We start from the raw sequence: 14,132 nt of genomic DNA, 5'->3' as shown, positions 1-14,132 counted from the left end.
TTTTTTTTTTTTTTTTTTTTTTTTTTTTTGAGAGAGAGACAGAGCATGAGCTGGGAGGGGCAGAGAGAGAGGGAGACACAGAAGCCAAAACAGGCTCCAGTCTCCAGGCTGCCAGCACAGGGCCTGATGCAGGGCTCAAACCCACGAACTTTGAGATAATGACCTGAGCCAAAGCCAGATACTTAGCTGACCGAGCCACCGAGGTGCCACCAGAATATGAGATTCCATAAAACAACTGAACATCAAGTCAATGGCATGAAGAAAAAAATGGTGGGGCAAAGTGGAGAGAGACTATTCTAAATTTTAAGACACTCAAACATAACCATCAAATGCAATGTGTGGACCTCATCTGTATCCTGAGTCTAAAAAAACCAACAATAACGAAGATATTTCTTCAGTATCAGAGAACTGTGAAAATGGTCTAAGAATTAGATGATATCAAGGAATTGTTACTTTTGTTAGGTGTGTTACTGGCATCATGGTTATATAAGAAAATATTCGTATATTTTAGAGATGCAAAGTGAAACATCGATAGACAAAATTACATGAGGTCTGGGACTTGCTTTAAATTTTTTTTTAATGTTTTATTTAGTTTTGAGAGAGCGAGAGAGAGAATAAGTGGGAGGGGGCAGAGAGAGAGGGAGACACAGAATCTGCAAAGCAGGCTCCAGGCTCTGAGCTGTCAGCACAGAGCCCGATGTGGGGCTCAAACTCATGAACCCAAGATCATGATCTGAGCCAAAGTTGGACGCTTAACCGACTGAGCCACACAGGCGCCCCTAGGATTTGCTTTAAAAATGGTTCCACAGTGGGGAACCTGGCTGGCTCAGTTGGAAGAGCATGCAACCCTTGCTCTCAGGGCTGAGAGTTCAAGCCACACATTGTGCATGGAGCCTACTTTATTTAAAAAAATTTGTTTTTAATTTATTTTGAGAGAGACAGAGAGAAGGTGTGTGGGGGAGGAGCAGAGAGAGAGAGGAAGAAAGAGAATCCCAAGCAGCTCCGCGAGGTCAGTGTGCAGAGCATGACACAGGGTTCGAACCCACAAAACAGATCATGACCAGAGTCAGTCGCTCAACCAATGGAACCATCCAGGCCCCCATAGGGCCTAATTTAAATAAATAAAAAAACAAACAAATAAAATGCTTCTGTAGAAAAAGGAGAAGGATAGACAAAGCAAGTGTTGTCAAATCCTAATTACTGCTGAATCTGAGTAATGGGTATATACTATTCTTTTTAATTTTTTTTTTTTTTGAAATTTTCCATAGTGAAAAGATAATGGAGACAGGCAAAATAGAAATCAATTCAGCCTGATCTTTGTATACCAATGGAGCACATACATGGAAAAAGTTATGGCAAAAGAGATTGACTTGCGGTCACTATCAGAGTGAAGGGGGAGTCACAAGCACCTGTGATGTCAGCGATCACGCCTTGAATGATGTGACCTTGGCAGGAGGACGGGCTGTTGGTGGGTTTAACAATTCTTTCTCACGTCTCCTTTTTCCTAACACCTGAGGTGGCATCTCAGCACATCCAAGTAGAGTACAGAGCAGTGTGCAATGTTCTTTTGCATCCAAAAAATGCTAATCACACTTGATATCTTTGCTAATTCACTGGGGAATAATTTTGGGTTCCATAAGTACATCTCAAGATTTAAATGGAACTGGGAAGAATTTAACAAGCATGTTGATTCTGTACGGATTGCCCCTCACCCCACCTCTCCTGACACTTCCTCTGTGACCATCCCGTTTGAGTAAGGGTGCTGGGTGAGGGAAGAAGAAACATTTTTTTTAGAGGAAGGATTACAAAGTTGGGGATGCAACCACAGCCAAGTGTATGACCACTCTGCATTCCAGAATGTGGGGCAGGTGGATATCATCAATTGATCAGCCCTCTTGCCCACTGGACTCGGCTTCTTGCCACACTACTCCAGGCAGCACCATATGGATGAAGTCTTCCTACTTGAAACGTCTTCAGACTGAATTGTAAAGCATTTGCCTCGCTGCTTTTTAATTTCTACAGTGGAACAAACAAGAAGAAAAATATCTTGAATAGAAACTCAAGGAATTTGGATTAGATTAGATGTGAAGAACAGCCTCACGCGAGGAAGCTGAAATGTGGAATAATTACGGCACTTAGAAAGATTATGATACTTTTTCTAAAACATCTATTAAAACTGGACAGATTCTAACTGTCTGGGATGGTCCAGGAATGATGAAGTTGACAACATGTTGTCTTTTGGCCTGTGTCAGGGCATCTAGCATTTTTGCCTGCCCAGCATCTTTTTCCCATCCTCCTTCTAACAGAAAATTCTTTCCTTTAGAGAAATGTACGTTTGGGAAGGAGCTGCTGCTTCCCTTCTACATTTGGTTTTAACTGTGCCCGAAGCAAGATTTAGTCCTGGAGAATTTAAATGTGAGCAACAGGGGTGCCTGGCTGGCTTAATGGGTAAAGTGTGTGACTCTTGATCTTTTGGGGTTGTAAGTTCAAGCCTTATGTTGGGTATAGAGATTACTTAAAAATATAATCTTAAAAAAATAGATAGATACATAGAGAAATAAGTAAATAAGAACAACAATAAATTGCCTCCTCCTTCCCCTTAGTTTGGATTGTGCTAATGTCATTTCCAAGGAAAGAAAGTCTTGATTAGCATGGCATGTGAGATGCTTCATTCATTCCATTAACATTTATTAAGCTGTTGCAGTCTTTTTGACACCCTGGATATACAGAAAGGAAAGACAACCTTTGTTTCCAGGTGTTCACAGTTAAAGAGACAGTTACGATACAGTAGTTATATAATAGATGACATAGTACTTAATAGTTCCAAGCACTATTTTAAACATTTTGCATATACTAACATTAAATTCTTACAACAACCCTTTGAGATAGGTTCTGTTACTTTTTTCGTTTTTGACACAGGGAAAGTGAGGCACAGAGAGGTTAAAGGAAATTGCCCACATTTACCCAGTTCAGGAGCTGAAGATCTGGGATTTAAACCAGGGTAGCCTGGCTTTTAACCACCACATTCTAGAGCTTTATTATCCCTAAGGATCAATGTTGGAATTATCCTGGAGAAAAATCAATAATAATGGCTACCATTCAGTAAGTGCTTCCTATGTACCCAGGTGCATTTCTGCCTTAACACATGAAGGCTTTTGAAAGATTTAATGCAGCAAAGATTAGGAGCCTCAGGGAACTGAGGCTCAGAGAGGTTAAGTGACTTGCAGAGATCACCCAGCGAAATGGCAAAGGGTAAATTTGGTCTGCTCATGTTCACTTACAAAGCCTTTGCTCTTTCTGTCACATTTCCCTCAAGGACCTTACCTTCCAGCTTTTCCACCAGAGGACGCTGTTCCTGGTCTGCACGTGGTCATCTTCTTGTAGCTTCACATGGTGAGGAGAGAGAAGAAGCAAGCCCTATCTTGTCTCTTCTTATCTCAGATGCTTATGACTCGCTGCCAGTGACTGGGAAAGAGAATCTACACTGGGAATCCTCTAACATCAGAGAGTAGGTCATATTTTGCTCCCAACAGTACTCTTATAATTTGCGTATATACCTTGCAACCTGACTCCTGAGAATATATCTGCTCAGTGGGGGAGAGATTAAGAAGCTCTGTGTAAGTGTTCCTTTGGGAAAATAAAAAGGATGTTATTTATTTATTATTGTGGCAGCCATTCAAATGTTGAAGGAGGAGAAACTTGCTTTTGTTCTGCTTCCTGCCTTCAGGCCAAACATGTGAATAAGGCTCTTGGATAAGGTATATGTCAGGTGCCCTGAAGACCAAGTGCCTATTTCATTAGAAGACCAGGCATTGGAGGTGGTATTTTGGTGGGAGATTTTCTGTGATCCACAGTAGGCACTTTTGTCTAGTAAAACCACCCCCAATAGAGAAGAGACTCTGATGCACCTTCATGGAACTAACTCGGGATTAACTTCCAGAAAATTTATCAGCTAAGGCACGTGGGAACTCCTGCATGCAAAAGTTTATGGGTGCTTACTAAGCACTTTAGGTAGATCAACTAATTAAGTCCTTACAACAACACCATTTACAAGTGAGAAAAATGTGGCATGAGGAAAAGAAAGAACTGCCAATGGAGTTATAGATGTTTATCAGGAGGCAGTGATGGTTGCTAACAAACCCATTTCTTCTAGGCACATATGGTATCATTTAATTAAATAAAGTGTAAAGCTGTGAAATAGAAGTGTAGAAAGTTGAAATATTATTTCTATGAAAACTACGTTGAATGTTTTGGGAAGACATGAGAAAGGTGTTCCCTCCAAAAGCGCTATTGAATTAGGTATGAGCAAGACCACGCTCTTTCCTGTCTCCATGACTGTGCCTGTCACAGCTGATTAGAAGGTCTTTCTCACCTTTTCCTCCTCCGAATGCATCCTCCAGGATGACCTCTTCTTCTTCTTCTTCTTCTTCTTCTTCTTCTTCTTCTTCTTCTTTTGTTTAAACAACAGAAATTTATTTTTCACAGTTCAGGAGACTGAGAAGTCCAAGACCAAGGTGCTGGCTGACTTTGCTCATAGTGAAGACCCTGTTCCTGATCTGCACATGGTCGTCTTCTTGTAGCTTCACATGGTGAGGAGGGAGAGGAAGCAAGCCCTCTCTTGTCTCTTCTTATAAAGACGCTCATCTTAAAGAAGATGTGGTATTACTCGGCAATCAAAAAGAATGAAATCTTGCCTTTTGCAACTACATGGATGGAACTGGAGGGTATTATGCTAAGTGAAATTAGTCAGAGAAAGACAAATATCATATGACTTCACTCATATGAGGACTTTAAGAGACAAAACAGATGAACGTAAGGGAAGGGAAACAAAAATAATATAAAAACAGGGAGGGGACAAAACAGAAGAGACCCATAAATATGGAGAACAAACTGAGGGTTACCAGAGGGGTTGTGGGAGGGGGGATGGGCTAAATGGGTAAGGGGCACTAAGGAATCTACTCCTGAAATCATTGTTGCACTATATGCTAACTAATTTGAACGTAAATTAAAAAAAATTTTTTTTTAAATTAAAAAAAAAAAGAAAGACGCTCATCTTATCGTGAGGGCCCCACCCTGACAACCTAATTCCTTCCCAAAGCCTCCATCTCTAAATATCATCACATTGGTGATTAGGGGTTCAATGATTTTGGGGGTACATAAACCCAATAGTATAGGTCAAAATAAACTTGGCAACTGAAGTCAAGTCATTGCAAAGTATTTATATAGTTATTGTCTCAGTCACCAGGTCACTTTTAACAGCTCTCTCCCCATGCCACACTAGGATAGTGAATTGACCATTTAACCCTTTGATGACTGAAGAAATGTTGTAGGCCTTTACCTCCTCACTTTATTCTTCCTCTCACCATGTCCATTGCTTCCTTTCACCCACATGCCACCCCTCTACCAAAACCCTTGATTCTGAAACCTCATATGACATTTAAGTTTCACTCCAAAATGAAAATTCTCTAAAAAACTTCTTTGTATTCTGTCATTTGAGGTCCTGCCCTTTCTCACTGTCCTCCAAGATGACCTCTTCTAAGAAGCCTTCTCTGGTAGCCTGAGTTTTACCAGTTTGGCTACTCATAATGGCAAGTTACTTACTCTCTCTGAGTCTTGGGAGTCTGCATCACTGAAATGGAGATAAGATTATCTACCTTGCAGGTCTGCCATGGAGATTAAGTGAGATGATGCTTGTAAAGTTACTCAACAAATGGTAATCATTGTGATGTGCTTGGTCCCATGCTAGGGGCTACAGAGCAGATGAACGAGACAGCCCCTTCCGCAAGAAGCTGCAGATGAGCACATGACTGTCTGCCTGCTTTTGGCTTCAATTGCCCTGTAGTGAGCTGAAGCAGATTTTCACAAATATAAATGAAGACTTTTCTAGATGTTTTTAGACACCGACACCATTATGTCATCCGAGTTCTCAGTTAGCATTTGAATAATGCATCCTGAAGGCCTGAAGGGCATCACCACAGAGCCTTTCCAGATATGACTTTCTTATACTTCCTCACAAAATGATTTGTCCTGATGCTTAAAGGGCCATCAGAATGGCTTTAAGGGAAATAGGTTGTGATTCATGGAAACCACATGGAGAAGACTCTGGAATCTTTTCTCGCTGAGTTCAAATCATGGCTCTACTGGCTATTTGACCCCAGAACAGTTATACAATGGCTCTGAGTATCAATTTTCTCATCAGAAAAGTGGGAATAATAATTCTTATTTCATAAGAGGGTAAACAAGCAGACTGAGATGAAGCGTCAAGTGTTCGGTACAGTGCTTGGCAGATAGTCCATACCTAATTCATGTTAGTTTCCTAATAGGTGAATTTAAGTAGGTAGGAATGTAGTGGGTGCACATCTAAACTGTGAGCTGAGGGACTTCAAGCAGACATTCTTCAGTGGTTTCTTTGTGCCACTGTCACAAAGACTGTAGTCTGAGCAGCCCATGGGTCTGACTTTGCACTTGGTCTCTTTCCAGTTTTCCAGTAGAAATGACTAATAATCAAATTATTATTCCATTATTTAAGTTGTGGGTTTCTCTTGAGTGAGGTAATCAGCTTCTGGGAGCCTCCATTTCTCTGTTTATAGCAGCTTGCAGATGCAAGGGCCTTGCAAGAAACAATGAAAGGAATAGAACTAATGAAATGCATCTGAGGCAGCACGGATACTCATAGGTACCTGATGAAATGTGGCTACTAATAGCATAGCAGGAGACCTTCTTTTTGAAGTATAGTTGGGCCAGTTGATTCAAAAAGTTGATTCAGGCAGGAAATATTAAAAAAAAAATCCCTCACCATGCCCTACCAGTACCACTAAGATCATCAAACCTGTTAATTTCATCCCTCATGGTAGCTCCCATCCCCACTCCCGGCTTGTATGGTAGATGTGAGTCACCACCTCCAAAGGCTAGAAATACTGCTCCAGGCATAAAGTTTGGTTTGCAACTTTGCAGGCTTTCCTGCTCACAGAGACCACGTACGTGACCACAGGCTGAAGTCGGAGGAGAAGGGAGTGGGGGTGGCCCTCACCATGGACCACAGAAGAGGAAGATGTGGAGAAATCTGAAAGGAGGAGGTGGTTGGGGAGAACTGGAGGGAGGTGGAACCATAAAGTGGGAGCTACTTCCGTGGCCAGCTGTTCCTCATGCCGCTGAGTGCAGCGGGGTATCACAGCCTGCAGAACTGGGCTGGTCCTGAGCACCTGGTTTGGAATGAGCACTTTTGCCCTGGAGGCCTTGGCAAGATTTCTTTCCCCATCCGACCCTTACCATGTTGGCAACATTGACTCTTGTAAGTCCCAGAATGTGGGGTGAAGGGATGTGGCCTCCTGGAGAGGTTATGGTGTCCTGAAGGGAAACCCCTTGTCTCCTTGTCAAAGTGATACTGAACTGAACCAGTTTGGCCTTGCCTCCATGTTGGGATGGCTGGGGAACACCCCACTATGTTAAGCATATTGTAAATTATAAACTCTATTGATTTAAGGCTCTGTGTTTCTTTTTTCTTTTCTTTTCTTTTTTAAGTTTATTTATTTTGAGAGAGACAGAGAGAACATGAGCGGGGGGGGGGGGGTGCAGAGAGAGAGAGGGAGAGAGAGAATCCCACCAAACAGGCTCTGCGTTGTCAGCAGCCCCCCAATGGGGGGCTCGATCTCCCAGAACTGTAAGATCATGACCTGAGCCGAAATTGAGAATAAGATGCTCAACCGACTGAGCCACCTAGGCGCTCTGTAGAGCTCTGTGTTTTTGAATCAAACTGGAGCCTACCTCCACTCTGAACTGGAACCATACAGTTAATGCAAGATCCACCTGCTCATATTATAATCAAACACACACTTCTGATTTAGTTGTTCTTGCAGTTTAAAATTAGATGTTGTTGTCAGAAAAAAAAAAGAAGGCAGCTGTGTTTCAGTGCTATTCAGATCTGTGACTGACCCAGTTTTCAAAAATTAAAAATGTGGCATTGGTATTCATCACATTTTTGCGCCTTGCTCACATTCTTAAGAGGAGCATTGAGAAGTGTTTTCTGAGCTGTGAGGCTATGGAAGAGAAAGGGCCTTGACCAGCCCTCCAGCAAAATTCCAGAGGTCCAGATCTTGCTGAGATTTACCTTCACATGCTGAAAGGAAGATGGCAAAAGAGACCGCTCCGAAGGGTAACCAGGAAAACCGTAAAAACCAAAATAATCATGGAATTGTTTATGACAATGTTCTCAATATTTTTGCCACCACTACCCTCATGATAGAAGAGAGCTACAGAGTTGAAACCTTACTCAACCCTCCCCTCCCATCCCTGTGTGCAGAGGATCTGGCTGCCAGGATCCTCCCCCAAGCCTTGTGAGAACGTTGGTGGTTTATTCTAAAGATACCAAATAAATTAGGACTGTCCTCTGTGTCTGGTCTTTAGGATTTCCAGAGTGCCTGGTTATCTACGTGCTTGTTGTATAAAGCACAGCTCTCTGCCTTCCCCAGTGGGAGTTACAGGCGGCTCCCCTCTTGTCCCATATTCAAGCATGTGTACACCATCAAATATGAGTGGACATTTAAGGAAAACAGTAAAGACAAGATAAACTAACAGAAACAAGTAGTAACACTAGAGGAAGTCAAGATAACTCAGGGGGAACAAACAAACAAAAAACTAAGGAAATGCATTTAAAAGAACCATCTGGGGCGCCTGGCTGGCTCAGTTGGTAGGTATCTGACTTCGGCTCAGGTCATGATCTCATGGTTTGTGAGTTTGAGCCCTGTGTCAAGCTCTATGCTGACAGCTCAGAGCCTGGAACCTGCTTTGGATTCTGTGTCTCCCTCTCTCTCTGCCCTTCCCCTGCTTGAACTCTGTCTCTGTCTCTCTCTCAAAAATCAATAACATTAATAGAATCATCTGGGGGTGCCTGGGTGGCTCAGTGGCTTGTGTGTCCGACTCCTGATTTCAGCTCAGGTCATGATCTCAGGGTTTGTGGGGTGAAGGCCATGTTGGACTCTGTGCTGACAGCACAAAAGCTGCTTGACTCTCTCTCTGCCCCTCTTCAGTGTCCTCTCTCTCTCTCTCTCTCTCTCTCAAAATAAGTAAATAAACTAAAGAAAAGAAAAGAATTGTCTAATTAGTATGCTCATAAAAGATGGTGCATCCACAAAATAAGAGCAGGTTGTTATGAAAAAGCAAAAACTCAGAGTACAAAATGAAGGCTTTCCTAAAGGTGACAACAGTCTTAGTAGTTTCTATGACATCACCTAAAATGATCTGTGAAGCAACAAGGAAGTTTCCTAAACTATCAACTGCAAAAAGAATTTTGATTCAACCACAAGGGACTGAATTATCTTTCTATGCTCTCCTTTGCAAATGATATTACAAAATCGTTATCCTATGAAGAGGGCTATCAAAAAGTAAGCAGCTAAAAGTTATAGTGAGAAAAAAGCATATAGAGGTGCGTCATGTGGTGAATTAATAACAAGCTTTGCTTTTCTCTGGCTGTGAGCCTTCTAAAAGTTGTGCTGTGCTATAATTTCTTTTCTTACTCTGAATAAAAATGTACCGTCAGCTATAATTTTGTATTCATAGTTTAATATCCTTTTTTTTCATGTGTGTGTTGCCAAAGCAATACTCTTTTTCTCAGGCCCCACAAAACCTGCATGTGCCCCTGGCAGTGAGCTCCATGGCCTGTGGATAGAACCGAGAAGGTGGCAAATGAACTGCAGAAGGATGTATGTATACTATCAGATTGCAATTCAGATACCATCAAACATATGGCTCACACTATTTATTGTGTATAGCTACATGTACAGGTAGTAAAAGTGTGAAAACACACACTAGAAGATACACACCATATGTGAGAATAGTGGCCTTGGGGTCTGGGGTGCTCTACTTTGTACTTATTTTCTGAAGCAAGAATGAAAAAATGTTACCACATTTGAGCGATGGATACATGGATATGCTACTATTCCCAGTGATTTTCTCTTTTCTATTTATTCATTTTTTAAATTTTTGATGTTTTTATTTATTTTTGAGACAGAGAGAAAACGTGAGCTGGGGAGGGGCAGAGAGAGAGGGAGATTGGAAGTGAAGCAGGCTGTGCACTGACAGCAGAGAGCCCAATGCAGGGCTCAAACTCACACCTCATGAGTGATGAGATCATGACCTGAGCTGAAGTCAGATGCTTAGCTGACTGAGCCACACAGGCTCCCCTCTCTCTTCTATTTAAATTGTACAGTTGTAAAGTCAGATTCCCTCCAAATTTGGGGGAAATTGTCAGTCTTCTGGCGTCCAGTATTTCTCATGACACATTTTGTCAGTCAGATGGCATCCTTTGCGGGTGACCTGTTTTCCTCTCTTTATCCTTGTGGTGCTACTCTTTCATGACAATCTGTCAGCCTGTAGACGAGTCCCTCATCATGCTGGGCTTTTGTGAACTTTCCAAACTGAGAACCCTGGTCCTTTAGCTCCAAGTATTTCTATTCTATTAGTTCTCTGTCAATTTTATCCTTGCCTTTTCTGTTCTCTTGCTGGAACTCCTGTTAGTCAAATGGTAGGCTTTCTATTTTTGCCTCACATTTTATGTAGGCATTTCCCCCTATTTTATGGAAGGTTTCTTTTACCATCTTATAACACTTTTATTAAATTTTTGGCAATTATATTTTTAAGTCCCAAGATTTTTTACCTTTTTCATAACATCCTGTTTTTATTTTGTAGATGCTCTGTCTTCTATGAAGATATTAATGAAATGTTTTTAATTATACCAGCTGTTTCTTTTTTGTGTTGTTTTGTGGCTGGGTAGTTTAAAAGTATATACCAATGTGGAGTTTTCTTTAAAGCGTGAAAAGGTAGTGAGGGTCTACCCATTACAAATTCAAATCTTGCAGTACAGATACAAAAACATTTCAGGATTCTAAAATATATTTTCAAAAACTCAGAAGACAAACCTGAATGCAAACAAAGTGGAAAAAGTTTATTCAAAAAGTTGATAAAACTCTAATTTTATCTAATTTATCTATTTAGATATTCTGATATCTAATTTTTAAAATTTTATTTATTTTTGAGAAAGAGACAGACAGAGCAAGTGGGGGGGGCAGAAAGAGAGAGAGAGAGACAGAGACAAAGAGAGAGAGAGAGAGAGAGAGAGAGAGAGAATCCTAAGCAGATTCTGCTTGTCAGGACAGAGCCCTGTGTGGGACTCGAACCCATAAACCACGAGATCATGACCTGAGATGAAACCAAGAGTCGGACGTTTAACCAACTGAGCCACCCAGGCACTCCATCTAATATATAAGGAAATATGTTTCTGAAGGTTTCAGTAAAATAAGTGAAAATTCGAGTCCTGATTTGGATGTGTATGCAACTTCCTACAGACTGTGTTACAGTATATGTTGGGTCTTTGTTCCTAGTTCCCAGCACAAAGCTCCTAAAACTGTCAGAATTTCCTAAGTGATAGGAATGCCTTTTGTTGTTCTTTAGGAGCCCCTTTCAACCACACTTGGTTTATGCTAATGTGATGACTCAGAATGGGGCCCCATAATGGCTTCAGAGTGAGAGCTGGTTGCCAAAAAGACCAAATGGAAGAGTAGAGAGTGGGAGCATTCCTCCCCACCCTCTGACTTCTGGGAAAATGAAGGGGACTGAAGAATGGGTTATAAAAGCTCTTGGGGCACCTGGATGGCTCAGTTGGTTGAGTGTCCCACTTCGGCTCAGGTCATGATCTCATGGTTCGTGGGTTTGAGCCCCATGTCAGGCTCTGTGCTGACAGCTCAGAACTTGGAGCCTGCTTCAGATTCTGTATCTTCCTTTCTCTCTGCCCCTCCCCCACTCATGCTCTGTGTGTGTCTCTCTCTCTCACAAATAAAATAAACATTAAAAAAAAATTTAAAGCTCTTGAACTACAAGATTCAGAGAACTGAGTTGGTGAACACATCCATGTGCCAAGAGGGGGGCAAACCTTGACTCCCTGGGGACAGAGACTCCTGTACTCTGGCCCCATCTAGTCCTCTGACTATGTACCTCCTCATCTGCCTGCTTACCTTTTATGTGATAGTAAATATAGCACTTTCCCAAATTCTGTGAGTCATTGTAATGAATTATCACCCAAGAAGGGCATTGTGGGAACCCCTGAATTTGTAATTTGTTGGGCAGAAGTGTGAGTAGCCTGGGTACCCACTTTGTGGCTGGCATCTGAAGTGGGAGCAATCCTGCGAGGCTGTGGGATCAGCGCTAACTCTGGAACTTAGTGTCAGAATTGAACTGAAGTGTTGGACACCCAGTTGGTATAGAATTGGTGTGGAACAATGACACGTATCTGGGGGCAGAAGACATCACAGACTCATTTGCCATTTGTGGTAATGTGTCCTGCAAACAAAAATTTTAATAAATTCTATTTTATGTGACTTCCATCAAAAAAGAAAAAATAAGTATATATTGAGTATGCTCTTGACAAGAGAGAATTTCTAGTTTGATTCACTGCCAATGAGAACCATATCCTCCCTCTTATAATCTTACACATCAGATAATTGGAAGAATTGTCCACAGACTAACTTCAGGATCCATTATTGTTTCTCCTCCACTGCCCACATTCGTGTGCTGGACACCACAGGATGGGTCCACATTGAAAACCGTTGGACACTGCTGTCTCTGTGCTATCTGTCATAATTCTGGTACTGTTGGTAGAGTGGGCAGTAAGAATATTCTTGGAAGCTATTCCTATACCGGAATGGCTACTAATACCTATATGTGAAAGTGATTATGAACCACATAAATATATCCAGCTAGACCAAAACTAAAGTTATCCCTAAATTAGCTTATCTTTAGCAGCATCCCCCAAAATGCCTGTGGCCAACCACCACCACATTGCACAAGGCATAGCTGCAGTGGAAAGAAAGAGTGGTCTTAATTGCTTGTGGTGAAATGATTTTGCCTTTGCAAGATTTCAAAAACACATGACAAAGCAACCACATTGCTGCAGCTCTCCCCGTCTAGGAAGGGCCCGTGCAAGTGAAACTCCAGGAAGCTTCAGCTTCATGAGCGTCACAGGAAATCAAAATGCAGGCACTAGAGTCAGATTGCTCTGGTTCCAAGCACAGCGCCAGCAACTAGTAACTTCAGGACCTCAGGTAAGTTACTGTAATATGGGGGTCAAGATCATAATTATGTCATGGGGCTATTGTAAGGATTGCATGATATAATACTTGTAAATCACTTAGAGTAGTGCCTCATATGGTTAGCACGTCATTAACATTATCTCCCTGGTGTCTGGGGTGGGGGGGAGATTATCCAATCTCATGTTTTTGAACACTGTCTATATGCTAATGACTCCAAAGTTGAAAATGTGTATCTAAGCCCGATCTACCTCCGAACAATCTTCACAAAACTAATAATACCTGCTATTTATCCTTTGCTACCTTTTTTGTTGTTGTCGGGGTTCGGTTAACATATAGTATTTTATTAGTTTCAGGTGTACAACATAATGATTTGACATACGTATATGTGGTGGAATGATCACCAAAATAAGTCTAATTAACATATGTCACCTTCCATAGTTACAAAAAAACACTTTTTTCTTGTGATGACTTTTTTTTAAAAATTTTTTTTTAACGTTTATTTATTTTTGCGACAGAGAGAGACAGAGCATGAATGGGGGAGGGTCAGAGAGAGAGGGAGACACAGAATCTGGAGTAGGCTTCAGGCTCTGAGCTGTCAGCACAGAGCCCAACGCGGGGCTTGAACTCACGGACCGTGAGATCATGACCTGAGCCAAAGTCAGACACTTAACCGACTGAGCCACCCAGGTGCCCCTCTTGTGACGACTTTTAAGACCTACTCTAAGCAACTTCTAAATCTGCAATTCAGTATTATTAACTATAGTCACCATGCTGTACAGTAAGTCCCACAACTTACTTATTTTATAACCAGAAGTTTGTACTTTTGGGTCCTTTTCACCCATTTCACCTCGCCCCTCCTCACTACCTTTTGAAATTAGTTCTTTGTACTATAATCTTTTAAATACGTTAAAAGGTAAGTAGTGTTGGAATCCTTGTGCACTGCCAGTCGGAGATTATTCAAAAAAGTAAAAACAGAATTGCCATATGAGCCAGAATTCCACTTCTGGGTATATGCCCCCAAAGAACTGAAATCAAGGTCTTGAAAAGATGTCT

At 41.6% G+C, this 14,132-nt stretch overlaps 1 long non-coding RNA gene across 1 annotated transcript in view; it reads right to left on the bottom strand.

Annotated features, from left to right (window-relative positions):
- The window catches only part of LOC125937882 (uncharacterized), a 22,018-nt gene extending 16,352 nt beyond the window's left edge, over positions 1–5,666 (bottom strand). Inside the window, exon 1 of the long non-coding RNA XR_007462536.1 lies at positions 5,602–5,666. This is a non-coding gene — a long non-coding RNA (uncharacterized LOC125937882). The remainder of the gene's footprint in view (positions 1–5,601) is intronic.
- Positions 5,667–14,132: the final 8,466 nt, after the last annotated feature.

The sequence above is a fragment of the Panthera uncia genome, chromosome D1 (genome assembly GCF_023721935.1).
Source record: "Panthera uncia isolate 11264 chromosome D1, Puncia_PCG_1.0, whole genome shotgun sequence".
Classification (NCBI taxonomy): Eukaryota; Metazoa; Chordata; class Mammalia; order Carnivora; family Felidae; genus Panthera; species Panthera uncia.
Note: the sequence above shows the minus strand (reverse complement) of the source record. Positions and strands in the feature narration are given on the sequence as shown.